The sequence below is a fragment of the Siniperca chuatsi genome, linkage group LG10, assembly GCF_020085105.1.
Source record: "Siniperca chuatsi isolate FFG_IHB_CAS linkage group LG10, ASM2008510v1, whole genome shotgun sequence".
NCBI classification, from domain to species: Eukaryota; Metazoa; Chordata; class Actinopteri; order Centrarchiformes; family Sinipercidae; genus Siniperca; species Siniperca chuatsi.
In genome coordinates, this window is record NC_058051.1 from 3,098,760 (window position 1) to 3,111,569 (window position 12,810).

Consider the following 12,810-nt stretch of genomic DNA (forward strand, 5'->3'; position numbering starts at 1 on the left):
GCATCATTGCAATAAGAATAACATATTATCATTTCCCATTATGCCCAAATGCAACAAAATACCCTTTAAATAATATCAAATATATCCTCAATTTTTTTTATTGGAATCAGATTTAACTTAACTGCAATTTCTGTGAATCTGATATAGAAACATCAGAACATTTATTTCACAGCTGTATATTTATCAAGAAAATGTAGTCAAATATTTATAATTGGCTTCACTTTAAAGAAATTAACATTTTACATTTAAAAATATTCAATATGGTATATCATGGAGGACAAAAACACTGAATTCATTGTTAATATATTATTATATGTAGCCTAGTTCATACATAAATGGAAATGTACCAAATCACCCTCCTTGATTAATACATTTATAAATCAATGTCTGTAATTTGGGGTATTTTATTTATTTCTTTATTTAACTTTATGTTATGTTATGCTAAATGAATGGGATATTGCGGTCTGTTCTTTATTAATGTGATATTTTATATGAAGATTTGATCATTTGAATCAACACAACATAAAACGTGTTTGTATGTCAACTGTTGGACTTGGATTAAAATAAGGATATGTGTGGGGTTTTTTAAAGGGATTGGGGAGTTATTATGTGGAATGACCCTATACTTGTGTGTGTGTGTGTGTGTGTGTGTGTGTGTGTGTGTGTGTGTGTGTGTGTGTGTGTGTGTTTAACCACAGTATCGTCTTATCACAGCAAAGACATGGATGTATTCTGAATTAGTCAATGAACTGAACCTTGTGAGTGTAAAGTCTGTGGATCCTATAAATACTTTGTAATCTTATATGTTACTACTATAATCTTACATCATTTCCACAATAATATTCTTATACCTGCAGGGATAATGTGATTAATTCTGATATACCAATGAGGAACCAAGCAGACTTATTACAGGATTACTATAGGCCCTCTAATGAGTGGAAACAGACTAGAATATGCAGGAATACAACATTTTCAGCCTATAATAAAACAAACAATCTAAAGCTGAATGATGAGCAGGAAAGTTAGTAAGGTTACAGCTCGACTGCAGTTATTCCAAATGGAAGGCATGATCTGCCTCCTTCATGCTCTCCTTCTCAAACAGAGGGGGCTGGTGGAGGGGCTTGGGTTCAGCTAATGACAAAACAAGCTGGGGGATGATCTAATGTTTTGGCAACAACCTGCTTTAATTAACTAATTCAGGATGACCTCAACTCTAAAGAGAGAGGAGTGTGTTTCCCCCTCTTTCTCCATGTGCGTGCAAAGGAGGATACAACACTTACCACACTGTTCCCATGAGGACAATCATTGTTTTCTCAGAAACCCAAGTGTTATTCCTCTGCACGTCGTCCTTCGAATTAAAGAGGAGAGGCTAAATGTCTGGATAAGTGTCGATAAGAGTGAGAGTGATGCAGTGAGTGTACTTGCCATACATCAAAGAGCAGCCAAGAGCTGCGTGTCATAGCACAATTACATTATAACTGCAGGTGTTTTGTGGTGGATGTTTAGCTTCTGTGGATTTAACAGACATGTTTTCATGTGAGAAACAGGATTTTGTTCACTTAAAAAAAAAAAGAACAATAAAACGTCTAACCTGTGACTCTTTATTCTGTGGTGCTATGACAACATCCATCCGCTTAAAGAGGTTGGATGTGGGCATCCCCTCGGGGATCAATAAAGTATTTCTGATTCTGATTACCTTGAGAAAACAAACATGTATAGGACTGGAAAGAAATAGGGGATGAGAGAGAGAAAGACACTTGCTGTAGATAGATAGATGGTACAACAGTGCAGGAATAATAATAATAATAATGATTACTGTGGATAATATAAAATACAAATTGAAGATAAATATGTAAAGAAATACAAATGCAAATTGTGCATGAGGCTGGCCAGTAACTGACAGTCAAGCAGCCTAATGACAGAATGCAGGTGAGCATTAAATTTCACCTCGCCATCGCTGGGAGGAGTTGTATAGCCGTTTTGCCTGGGGGACAAAAGACTTCCTCAGTCTGTCTGAGCAGGACTGAGACAGCAGTCTGCCACTGAACACATTCCTCTGCCTAATGAATGTGCTGTGCAGAGGGTGGCGGGCATTGTCCATGATGGATAACAGTTTATTTAGGGTCCTTCTCTCCGCCACTGACATAAGAGAATCCAGCTCCGTGCCAGCCACAGAGCCAGCTCTCCTCACCAGCCTGTCCAGCCGCATAACAGCCCTCTTCTTAATGCTGCCTCCCCAGCACACCACAGCACAGAAGAGAACGCTGGTGACAACTGACTGCTAGAACATCAGCAGTAGTTTCCGACAGATGTCGAAGGACCCCAGCCTCCTCAGGAAATAGAGCCAGCTCTGCCCCTTCCTGTGAAGAGTGTCAGCGTTTGCTGACCAGTCCAGTCTTTCGTCCAGCTGCAGCCCCAGGTACTTGTAGGTCCTGACCCCCTCCACATAGACCCCCTAAATGGAGACCGGTTGCAGATGGGGCCTGGTCCTCCGGAATTGGAGGCCCACTTCTGGAGGACTATTCCCACTGGCCCACCACCACCTTCACCTTCCTCAATGTCCAAACACACAGACACTTCCCCAAACCACTCTCTCTCCTCTAGCCCTTCAGTTTCAGGCCGTATTCAGACTCACAAGAGAGATGCATGAAAAAAACTCAGCCTCCTCATTCATTTCAATGAGGACACACTGCGTTGGCACCATAGAGTGTATATAAACATGGACGACGTGTCTACACTTCCTCCCAATGTACAAAAATGAAGCCAAAATAACCCAGATACGGGCTCTGCCGTCTTGCGCTGGTGACGTCATTTGGAGCGATCGGGGTTGGTCCCGCCCGGGGTTGGTCCCGCCCATACACCTAGCAGACTCAATCGCAAGCCGGCCTCAGCTGTCAATCATGAAGTGAAACATCAAATAGCATCAAATAACTAATATATTCAAACTAATTTATTTAATCAAAATTTATTTGACGTGTACTTAGATTTTTCTGCTAACATGGATGGGGCGAGGTTTATGACCTACACTGCAGCCAGCCACCATGGGGCGATTGAGATGTCTTGACTTCACTTTTGGGGAGCTGTCATGTCATCCATCTTTATGTATAGTCAATGGTTGGCACGGTGGGACAGCTGGGGAACATAGGACCCTTCATGTTCCCATTATGTGCCATATAAATATGGGGAACATAGGACTCTGGGGACATAGGAATGACCCCGTTGTTTGTGTTGTGTCAGGTACTGGCAAGACGAAGAAATACAATCCAGGAAGGCCTGTTTGATTAACAGTAGTACTGTCTCATCTGGATTACTGCTCAGTAATCCGGTCAAGTGCTACCAAAAACAGAGCTGGAAATGCTTCACTTAGTGCAGAACAGAGCAGCAGGATTAGCACCCCGCTGTTCAGTTAGAGCAAGTAAAGATAAAACGCACTGGAAAGGTTCAGATGTAGTTTGTTAACTTTGTTAAGAAATATAATAGTTTTGAAACTGGACATTGAGCATTACATCTCCGCCATAATTAATAATAATTGTGCAATATTCTGTGTACTACTCCCGTGCAATATTAGTTTTCCCATGTTAGTCTTTCTTATTTATTGTTATTGATATTATATACTGTACCTCTATTACTCTTGACAGTACATGCACCTCCGCTTATTACTATTACTTATTACATATTTGGTGACAGTGTATTTTATACTGTACTTTCATCATCAACCAGTAAACCCACTTGGTACTCGACACTTAGTTTATCTTATACTTATACCGACCTGATACTTAATTTATTTTCTGACCTGTTTTATTGTGTTTATACTGTAGTGTATCATATCGTTTTCTAGTACTTTCTCCTGTGTGCACTGACGTAAAGGCGAGCTACTGTAACAAAGAGTTTCCCTACGGGGATCAATAAAGTATTTCTGATTCTGATTCTGATTCTGATTCTGAAACAACCACATTGTCTGTATTCGAAAATATTATTTTCTGGAAATACACACTGCTATTAAACAAGGCAGGTAAGGGGGGGTCACATTACGCTACCCCAACGAAAGACTAATGCTATAAAAAAACCTAATGTCTAGAGCCATATCTCACTGGAACCTCAATAATCTACAACAAAAGGTTTTAAGAAGCAGCTAAAGACAGGCCTGCGAAATAAAGTAAAATAGGCTTCCTTTGATTTTTAATTTTATTTTTTTCTTTGCAATACTGTTGTTTTGTTCTGCCTGTCAATCGATTAAAATTGTTCTAATTGTTTTCATGTTTTGTAAATGTATGGTTTTGATGTAATTTTATTGTTGGATGCAATGATAATGCTGTTACTTTACTGTTTACTGCATGACTTGTAAGTGCAAGCATTGTTGACTATATGTAATTTATTTGAATATGGACTCCAGGAAGAGAAGTTGCCAAGGCAACAACGAATGGGGATCCCAATAAAAGAACAAACAAACAAAGCGATCTATGGTTTCGAAGGCTTATCAGACGCCGTGTGCACAGTGGCTTATAATATTATGAGAAAGGATTTTACAACTCCGGAAAGTTACAGCAGCAATCATGTTATCTTTTGTTGCAACGATCACAAGGTAAACTGTCGAATTACAGTGTTCACATTACAAAGTAATCTACTAGGAATGTGTGCTGGCTCGTATGACGTTGCATTGCACTGCAGCAACATCTGAGCTGGGTTCAACTTTTTTTGCCAGAGCCTTCTGCGTTGACACCACTGTACCCAGCCATTCAAATAAATGAAGGAGCTGCCTTTTTTTTTCCACAGGTGTGTGCTCAGGGCTGACACAGCTGTCTTTTTTTTGTCTGACCGGCCTATAAAACAGGTAGATCGGCCCATTGTTTTTTTGTCTCGACACTGGGCTGGCCCTGGCCCAATCACATCTGTAAACCCCTCCCCCGGCCTTTGGGCTCAGTGCCTTCATTAAAAGTGCATCTGCAAAAACAGAGTGCCAAAATGATCCAAAAACAAGAGTGAGAGAGATGCGTCTTTGATTACGCACCAGTGTGGCTGACTGGCCCAGGTCAGTGGGCTGCCGGCCCACTGTGGTTGGGTATTATATCTGTCAGCCTCTCTCTCCCAGCCAATTACTTCTGGTCCAGTTGATTCTAACTTTACCTGGGCCCCGCCCCTTTCTTATCTCTGTTAAGTGGTGACGTCACATGGATAGCTAGGAGTGGACCACGATGGACAAATAAAAAGAGAAAAAACAGTAAGGTGGTCCTGAAAAGCTGAGAGAGAAGAAGTTTAAGTCCCTTGAGGCTGATGCAGCCAAATGTTTTAAAATAACAAATTATTCATTTGGCGCCTGTCAATCATCTCAGCCTAGTGAGTCTTAAGGCACTGGCAGCAGAGAGAGCAGCCCAGTGCGCCCAGCGATACCAGTTCAACTGTTAGTCAAGGTTCTGCAGCTGCAGATCTTTGCTCCATCTTGTAATCCTTTTGATAGAAGCCCGTACGAGAAAGCCAAGGATACGTTTCTATTTTGGTGCAAGGTTCCGACAGACTCACAGTTTAGAGTTCACTTTCATTCAACTTTGACCATGCAACGTGTTCGGTTGGCCAACAGAAACACTGGTGTTCTGTGGTTCAAAATGTAGAAGTAATTATTTTAGTGTGTGTCATCACCCTGTTTAGCACAGTGTCACTCTACCAGACTACCGCATTTCTCTCACACAGTTTGTGAGCGCTCTGTTCAATATGTATTTATTACCCACATCGGACATTACATCCTTTTTCCAGCTTATGTGACCGTATCTTTAGTCCATGTGTCAGACAACCACCCAACCCTCCAACCCTCCAACCTCACCTCCCAGCCCTCTGATGAGGGTCTGATGTAGTTGATCCAATGCAGGCAAAAAGATTATGACACCCACACAATACTCTAAGACTATTCTATTATTCACACATTACTTATATACACTCATACATACAGATGAGGTTAAAACAATACTGCTTTTTCTTTGTTTTCTGTATAAAGCTGTCTGTGTTATTGGTTAAAAAAAACCTCTCAGCAGTGAAGTCTAGCGGTATTGTCAGATGTCTGGAAAACCTTTATTCGATCCAAATACCAGTCATAAAAAGAAGTGAAATAAATACAAAGTAGGTAAAGCTGTCTTTGGTGTTTTATACTATGAACACGGTGCTAAAACTGAAGCCTCAGAAATGAACTCTTCATCTCAAGGAGTGTTGAGAGAAAGCTCGGAACCAGACATGGAAAAGAGTTTTTTGACTACTTGTCACAAAACAAAAGCTTTGGTGTCTGACTGTGTGACTGTGCCTTTATTTAGTAAGTCTGGAGCAGAGGTGTGCACTTCCTTCTAAAATGAGTACTGTGAGGGTTGGCAGGTCCTCATTTTTCTGGTTGCATAACTGTCTTATCTCTTTTATCTGCCACCTGAAAACTGGGCATCAAAGCACCCCCCCCCCCACACACACACACACACACCTTAAAATCACAATCTCAAAGTGCAAGTATTCATAAACTGACACAGAGCACTTCTTGAGCCAGAAAGCTTGTATACATTCATGAACACTGCTGTTCCCCTTCTTACGTAACACAACAAATATTTCCCCCACCGCGTAACATATTTTCCACAGCTTCACGTTCAGTAAAGAGCCAGTTAAACAGCAGGCTAACTATTGTTTACAGCTCCACTTGTGCTGGTTGATTGTCCTTTCAATGACTTCCAGTTAAAGAGGAGGAAGCCTATGAGGGCTCAGACTCTGACCCTCAGTCAAACCGCTGGACTTCAGAGAGCAGGAAATCATTCAGGGGCCTCTGGAAGACACGCCATCTGTTGCTGTTGTTGTTTTTGGTTACACAGGGGGTTACATACAGTAAAGCAGGGGGTAGAGTACATGAGAAAGCTGTTAGGGTATATGCTGCATCAGTAATGCAAATGAGTTGTGAATTACACTCTAGTGGGAATCTGTATGAAACGGAGCAAATGCAGAGCAACATTAGCATTCATTCCAAGTGATGTTTGTGTCCACCTTGTAAGGGCAATATTCACTGTCCTTTTTGTCTTTTTTGGTCTCCACCAGCTCCTGAGAAAAATATCTGGCTCTTTAGCTGCTAATTGCTCCGGTTTGTTCACCAGCTGCTTGTCTGCTGTTTGGTGCTGGGCAAGAAGCGTACACTGGGTTTTTAGAGCTTTTTAGCTGAGGCAGATGGAACAGCTGATGTGAGATGTTGAGAAGTTGTGGGCCGTAAAAGCAAATCATCATAAACAAATCACGCTAGCTGCTCTGTGAGGCTGTACTTTTCAGCTAAATGCAAACTTGCTCGTAATAACAATGCTAACATGCAGATGATCAGGTATAATTTTTACCATTACCATTTTACCACCACAATCTTAGTTCAGGGTGTTGCCATGCTAACATTTGCTAATTAGCACCAAACACAAAGTACAGCTGAGGCTGATGGGAATGTTATTAGTTTTGCAGGTATCTGGTCATAAACTAAAGTATTGGGCAAAGGGAAATTTTGACCTGATGATGGTGCTAGATAAAAAATAAAGGGATCAAAGTTCATGAGGGGGACATGAATGTCTGTACAAAATTCCACGGCAATCCATCCAATAGTTGTTGAGATACTGATTGACCGATAGACTAGACATGGCTCAAAACACTAAAAGTCCCAGAGCCAAGGGAAACTGCAAAGTCGGGTGAAAATTCTCTGTGGGTTCATCATTACAAGCGACACCTTTCACATTACACATAGTCATTTTATTCACTGTTAATCTAAACATTTGGATTAGAGGCTAAAATTGCATGCTAAAAATACAGTAAAGATGTATGAAGCAGCAGAGAGGATTAGGATATTTATTCACACTGATTCCTAAGTTCTCATCCTCACATCTTCATCCCAGTTTCAGTAAAACCTTGTTTTTATTCTTTAAACAGTTAATATATCAAGGCCTGTCGAAGGTCTTTCCTAGGTAACTGTGTGGGTAAATTCCACGTAAATGCATATCGTTTCCCTCTCGCCTTGACCATATATGTTGATTTGTGTTGTTTTTTGTCGGCTGTCTCCATCAGGCATTAGACCATAGAGCTATTTGTACGGCCGGTTTCCTGCTATTCAGAGGCCGCGAGGCTGCTGTAGGAGAAAGGCCTGGCCTGGATACAGGTAGTCCATCACACCTGACAGCTCCACTCTAAAGTCTTCCGCTTGATTCATCCAACCAGTTGTGTCTCACTCCTCATCAACACTCTGCTGTTTCCTTCAAGAACTATTTATGGAGCTGCTTTGGAAGTTCAAAAATAACACATCATCGCTTTTGTTGACTTCTCTGGAATTCATGTAATCACATTATTTCAGCTTTTGTCTGACGGATTTTTCCTGGTTACAGTTCTGTTGTTGTTCATTTGACACATCATAAATAAAGCACAGACAAGAGTGACTATCTAGTGATTTATTTCTATTGTTTTGGGAATTAATATGAATATTTATACTCAAAACTGAGAGATGAAACGGCACAAACTAGAAAATTCAAACAGTATAAGGCAAAAACCAAACTAGGGAGCTCAGAAAGTGGAGAACATGTCACAAAAATAACAGCAAAATGAAACGAACAGTGAGAGGTATATTGTCTTTGTTACACTCATGCCAATAAAGCATATTGAATTGAATTGAATTGAGAGAAACACAATCGGGCGAAGTCTCGAGCAGCAGGATAAGTCTGGTTTGCGTTGGCGCTCAAGTTAAAACGTGAGTTGCAGTTGCGGACAGAGCAATTGCCCGGGCAGCAGACGAGACTTCCAGCGGGGCCAACCACAGCGTTCTTCTGGGTTTTATAATGGTAGTGTACAGCTGTGTTACCTCCACTCACTGGAATGTGAGAAAAACGGAAAAACTGACACATGCATATAAAGAGGCAGTTGCTAAATAACTACATTCAGCTCCTCCATGAGCTCACAATAAAGTCAACAAATTTCTACTCACATGTGGCAACAACCACTAGGACATGGATATGCTCACGTGGTTCCTATTACTTACTGGGTATAAAACACATTTTATTTGAAGATATCATTACAACTCAATATACTGCATACTAAATGCAAACTATAGACAGAAACCCCACACACTCTCTGTCCCTTTTGACTTCTGTCAACGTGTTTCTTCCAGACAAGGGTCACTTCACCCAAATCACAACAAAAGCAGGTTCTCTCTTACTTTCCTCTGGCCGAGCCGGCTGACTTCCTGTTGGCTCGCTGCACACAAGAATAGGAGAAAATAATTTAATCATACTGCTCTTCTAGACTTTCCAAATGGTATTGGACCAAATAAAAAATCTGATAATAGAAAGAGTCACTTCGGGGGTTTTGTGATACTCAGAAAAGTGTATTCACCGTTTTACAGTTGTTCCTTTTCCAATGATTGGAAGAGCAAGAGATGGGAAAAATGCTTTTTGGGCCAGTGTGTGTCACGTGCAATACCCCGCACATCCACTGCGCCAAAATCCTCTTACAGCCCAGCTCCGTTCCTGGGGGCTTTGGCTGGACTACAGGGTTTTCTGGTTGCCCGCCAACCTTACAGTGACAACAAGACTCCACAAAGTCTCTCTTATTCCTTGTGGTATCTAGCCATGCAGATAGTTTTGGTTTTATTGGCCCAGAGTTTCAGATACCACTTCTGAATCGCCTACCTCCACCCCGGTACCATGGAGCCAAAGGGAATGTTGTTCAAAACATTGAAAAATTACATTTGAAAAAATAAATGTGCCTTTCTCAAGGGTGTAATTTCCACTGGGGACGGGGGGACATGTCACTAAAACCTCTCTAAACTGTGACTTCTTACTGTCCAGATGTCAAAATCCAGATGAGAGAAGATAAAAATGTTGATACGATCATCTGAGTCACCTTCAGTTATTACCATGCGTTCTCTGCATCAAACTTTACCAGCAGCAGCAGTCAATTTTTTGCCTCTCAGGCAACATACAAGCTGCCCTATCTTCTTGCTGGACGTTGTTGGGACCATATGCAACCTGAGAGGAAGACCTGCAGGCAGCACTCAGGGATGAAATAACATCCACCACCTCTGCATGTTTTATGGATTAAAAGAAAAGGATCTATGATTTTATTTGTAGTTAATCTTTTCCCCAAAAGACACTAGAATTGAACATCAATCAACTATAAAGCAGAAAAACGACCATGTTCATGCTCATGCTAATCCACAGTGTCAACAGTTTCTATACGGACTAGTTCTTCGATGGAAAGTAGTTCTGACATCAAGGTCTGTAGACTAACTAGTAATCAGGACATTGCTTTTGGAAAGGCATGTTGCTGTTGAATTTTTCATATGTAATATTTCATTACATTGATTTAAACACCAAACATTGAATTCTATTCACCTCCATTGTATCTGTGTATCTGGATTGTGGCGCCTCAGTGATGGATCTCTCAAAACCTTTAAACCTTTAAACGTAGTGGGAAAGGGGAGAAGTACATATGTGTTTTTGTGTCTATCTCTGTTTATAAAACACAGTGAAATGTAAATGTGACAGATGTTAAGCTGCCAAAAAGAAGCTCTGCATGAAAAGAAACAGACCAAACCCTAAAGAGAAGAGTACTCAGTTCAGAGGTAGGGAAACAGGCTTTAAACACTTCAGCTGGTTATGCATACAATTAGTCCTCATGTACGGACTTATGTGTTCAATATGTTGTGTGTGTGTGTGTAGGGTAACAGGCCAGCAGGCACAGGGAGGGGTTGGCAGGGTAAAGGTCAAGGTTGACAATTTCAGGTCAGGTGATCACTGAGTTGAGACAGATGGTGATTTACCACTGTTTGGCAGCAGGTTCCCTCAGGGACATTGCAGACACCATTGGGGTGCCACATGCAAGTCAACAGGCATAAAGACGAGGGGGAAAGAGCAAAATGTTGAAAATGAGGAAGAGATAGAAGCTAAAAAAAACTGAGTGCCAAATTAGAGAAGGAGAAGGAGAAGCTTTTTTCTTTTTCTTCTCCTTACTGTGGGCTGCTTGTAACAATCCTGTAATAACAGCATTTTGTTGTGTCATGATTAGAAAAGTATGTGTCAACATATGTAGGAATAGTTATGTAGGAAATACGTTTATTCACTTTCTTGCCGAGAGTTAGATGAAAAGAGTGACACCACTCTCATAGCTCAGACAAATATTAATTAAACAAACAAACAAAATATAACATATTAATCAGTGAACTTTAGAGTCGCTGGTAGTCGGATTTTGTTATCGCTGGACAGAGCTCTGCTGGCTGTTTCCAGCCTTTATGCTAAGCTAAGCTAACCAGCTGCTGGCTGTAGCTTCATATTTAGCGTACAGACATGAGTAGTATCAATCTTCTCATCTAACTCTCGGCAAGAAAGCACATAAACTTATTTCCAAAAATATTGAATTATTTCTTTAAGTAAAAGAAAATTTCAAAAAATCTGATTTTACTCACTTAATAATGTTTATTTTTCACTCAGATATCAAAACACACACTAGAAATTCAGATGTGAAGTGCACTGCATGGTAATAAATCTATAATTAATTTGCCAGAAGTCAAAGACGTGACACCAGTGCAAATCTGTGCCAAAGGTTACAGAAAACTCATAAATAAGATCAATTTCCTGTTGCCTATGCTTCCCTCCCTTTTCCTTTCACCCACCCCTCTACCACCTCCACTTCCCCTCTTTGCAGACAACCAGCTGCTGCCCCACACCTCCATCTGAGCGAGGGACGATCCCCAGAGAGGAAAAGAGGGGACGGAGGTAGACAAGAGGTGGAGGAAGAAGTGCTGGCAGGATGGAGAGAGGGAGTGGATGGGTCGACTAGATGCTCTGGGTCGTAGGTCAGGCCTGCATGTGCCAGGATCTTTTGTGTTCAATCCCCCTCCGTCACCACTACCGCTGTTGTTATAACACGCGCTTAACGCTTGGTTTGAGCTCTGGGGTCACACACACACACACACACACACACACACACACACACACACTCTAACTGTCTTTGGGGGTCCCAGTCCAACAGACCCCCACCCACACACTCATAATGGGGTTTAACCACGGACGTATGATATAGGGTTCGGGTTTAACAGCAGAGTCGGGGTCAGAGCCCAGGGGAGAGGAAAACCTCCCAACCCCAACTTCCACACTCGGCAGACAGACAGACAGACACACACACACACACACACACACACACACACACACATACAAACACACTCACAGGCCCATGGGAAAAGATAAACCATAATCACTCCATTCTGTTACCCTCTCTTTCTCCAACCACCCTCCACCTGAAATATTCCTCCATCTCTCCTTTTCCCTCTGTCCCTTTTAAAGTTGTATATTTCTTTTTCTTTTTTTAGAAAAGTGCTGCCTCAAACACATTTTATCCAATTAAAGAAAAGCAGGTCACACTACTTCATTTTGTTTCTACATAGCAGCCAAGCAGCCGCCATTAGCAAAAAGCAATAATGTAAAACTCTTGAAACACTTACCAGACATTTCCATAACACTGCACTTGGCTACTGTTTGGTGCATTAAAAAAATGGCCTTGTAAATTTGTACTTTTGGGGGAAGGATAACAGAGCAAAACAGCTGTTTGGTGCAAGTGAAAGAGGATTCAGTTGTTTCATTAAAGCGTGGTACAGTGATTGCACCCTTTATGAAGTTTATGATTACACTGAGAAGAGGGCAGGCATTTAATGTCTTGCTTAAGGGAACCTTGACAGAACGACAAAAGGCGGTTGATGGACACATTGCAGGGATCAAAGTTGTAATATTTGGGACAGTAAAGGACAGCCATTCTACTGTGATTCTACCACTCCAATTATTATCC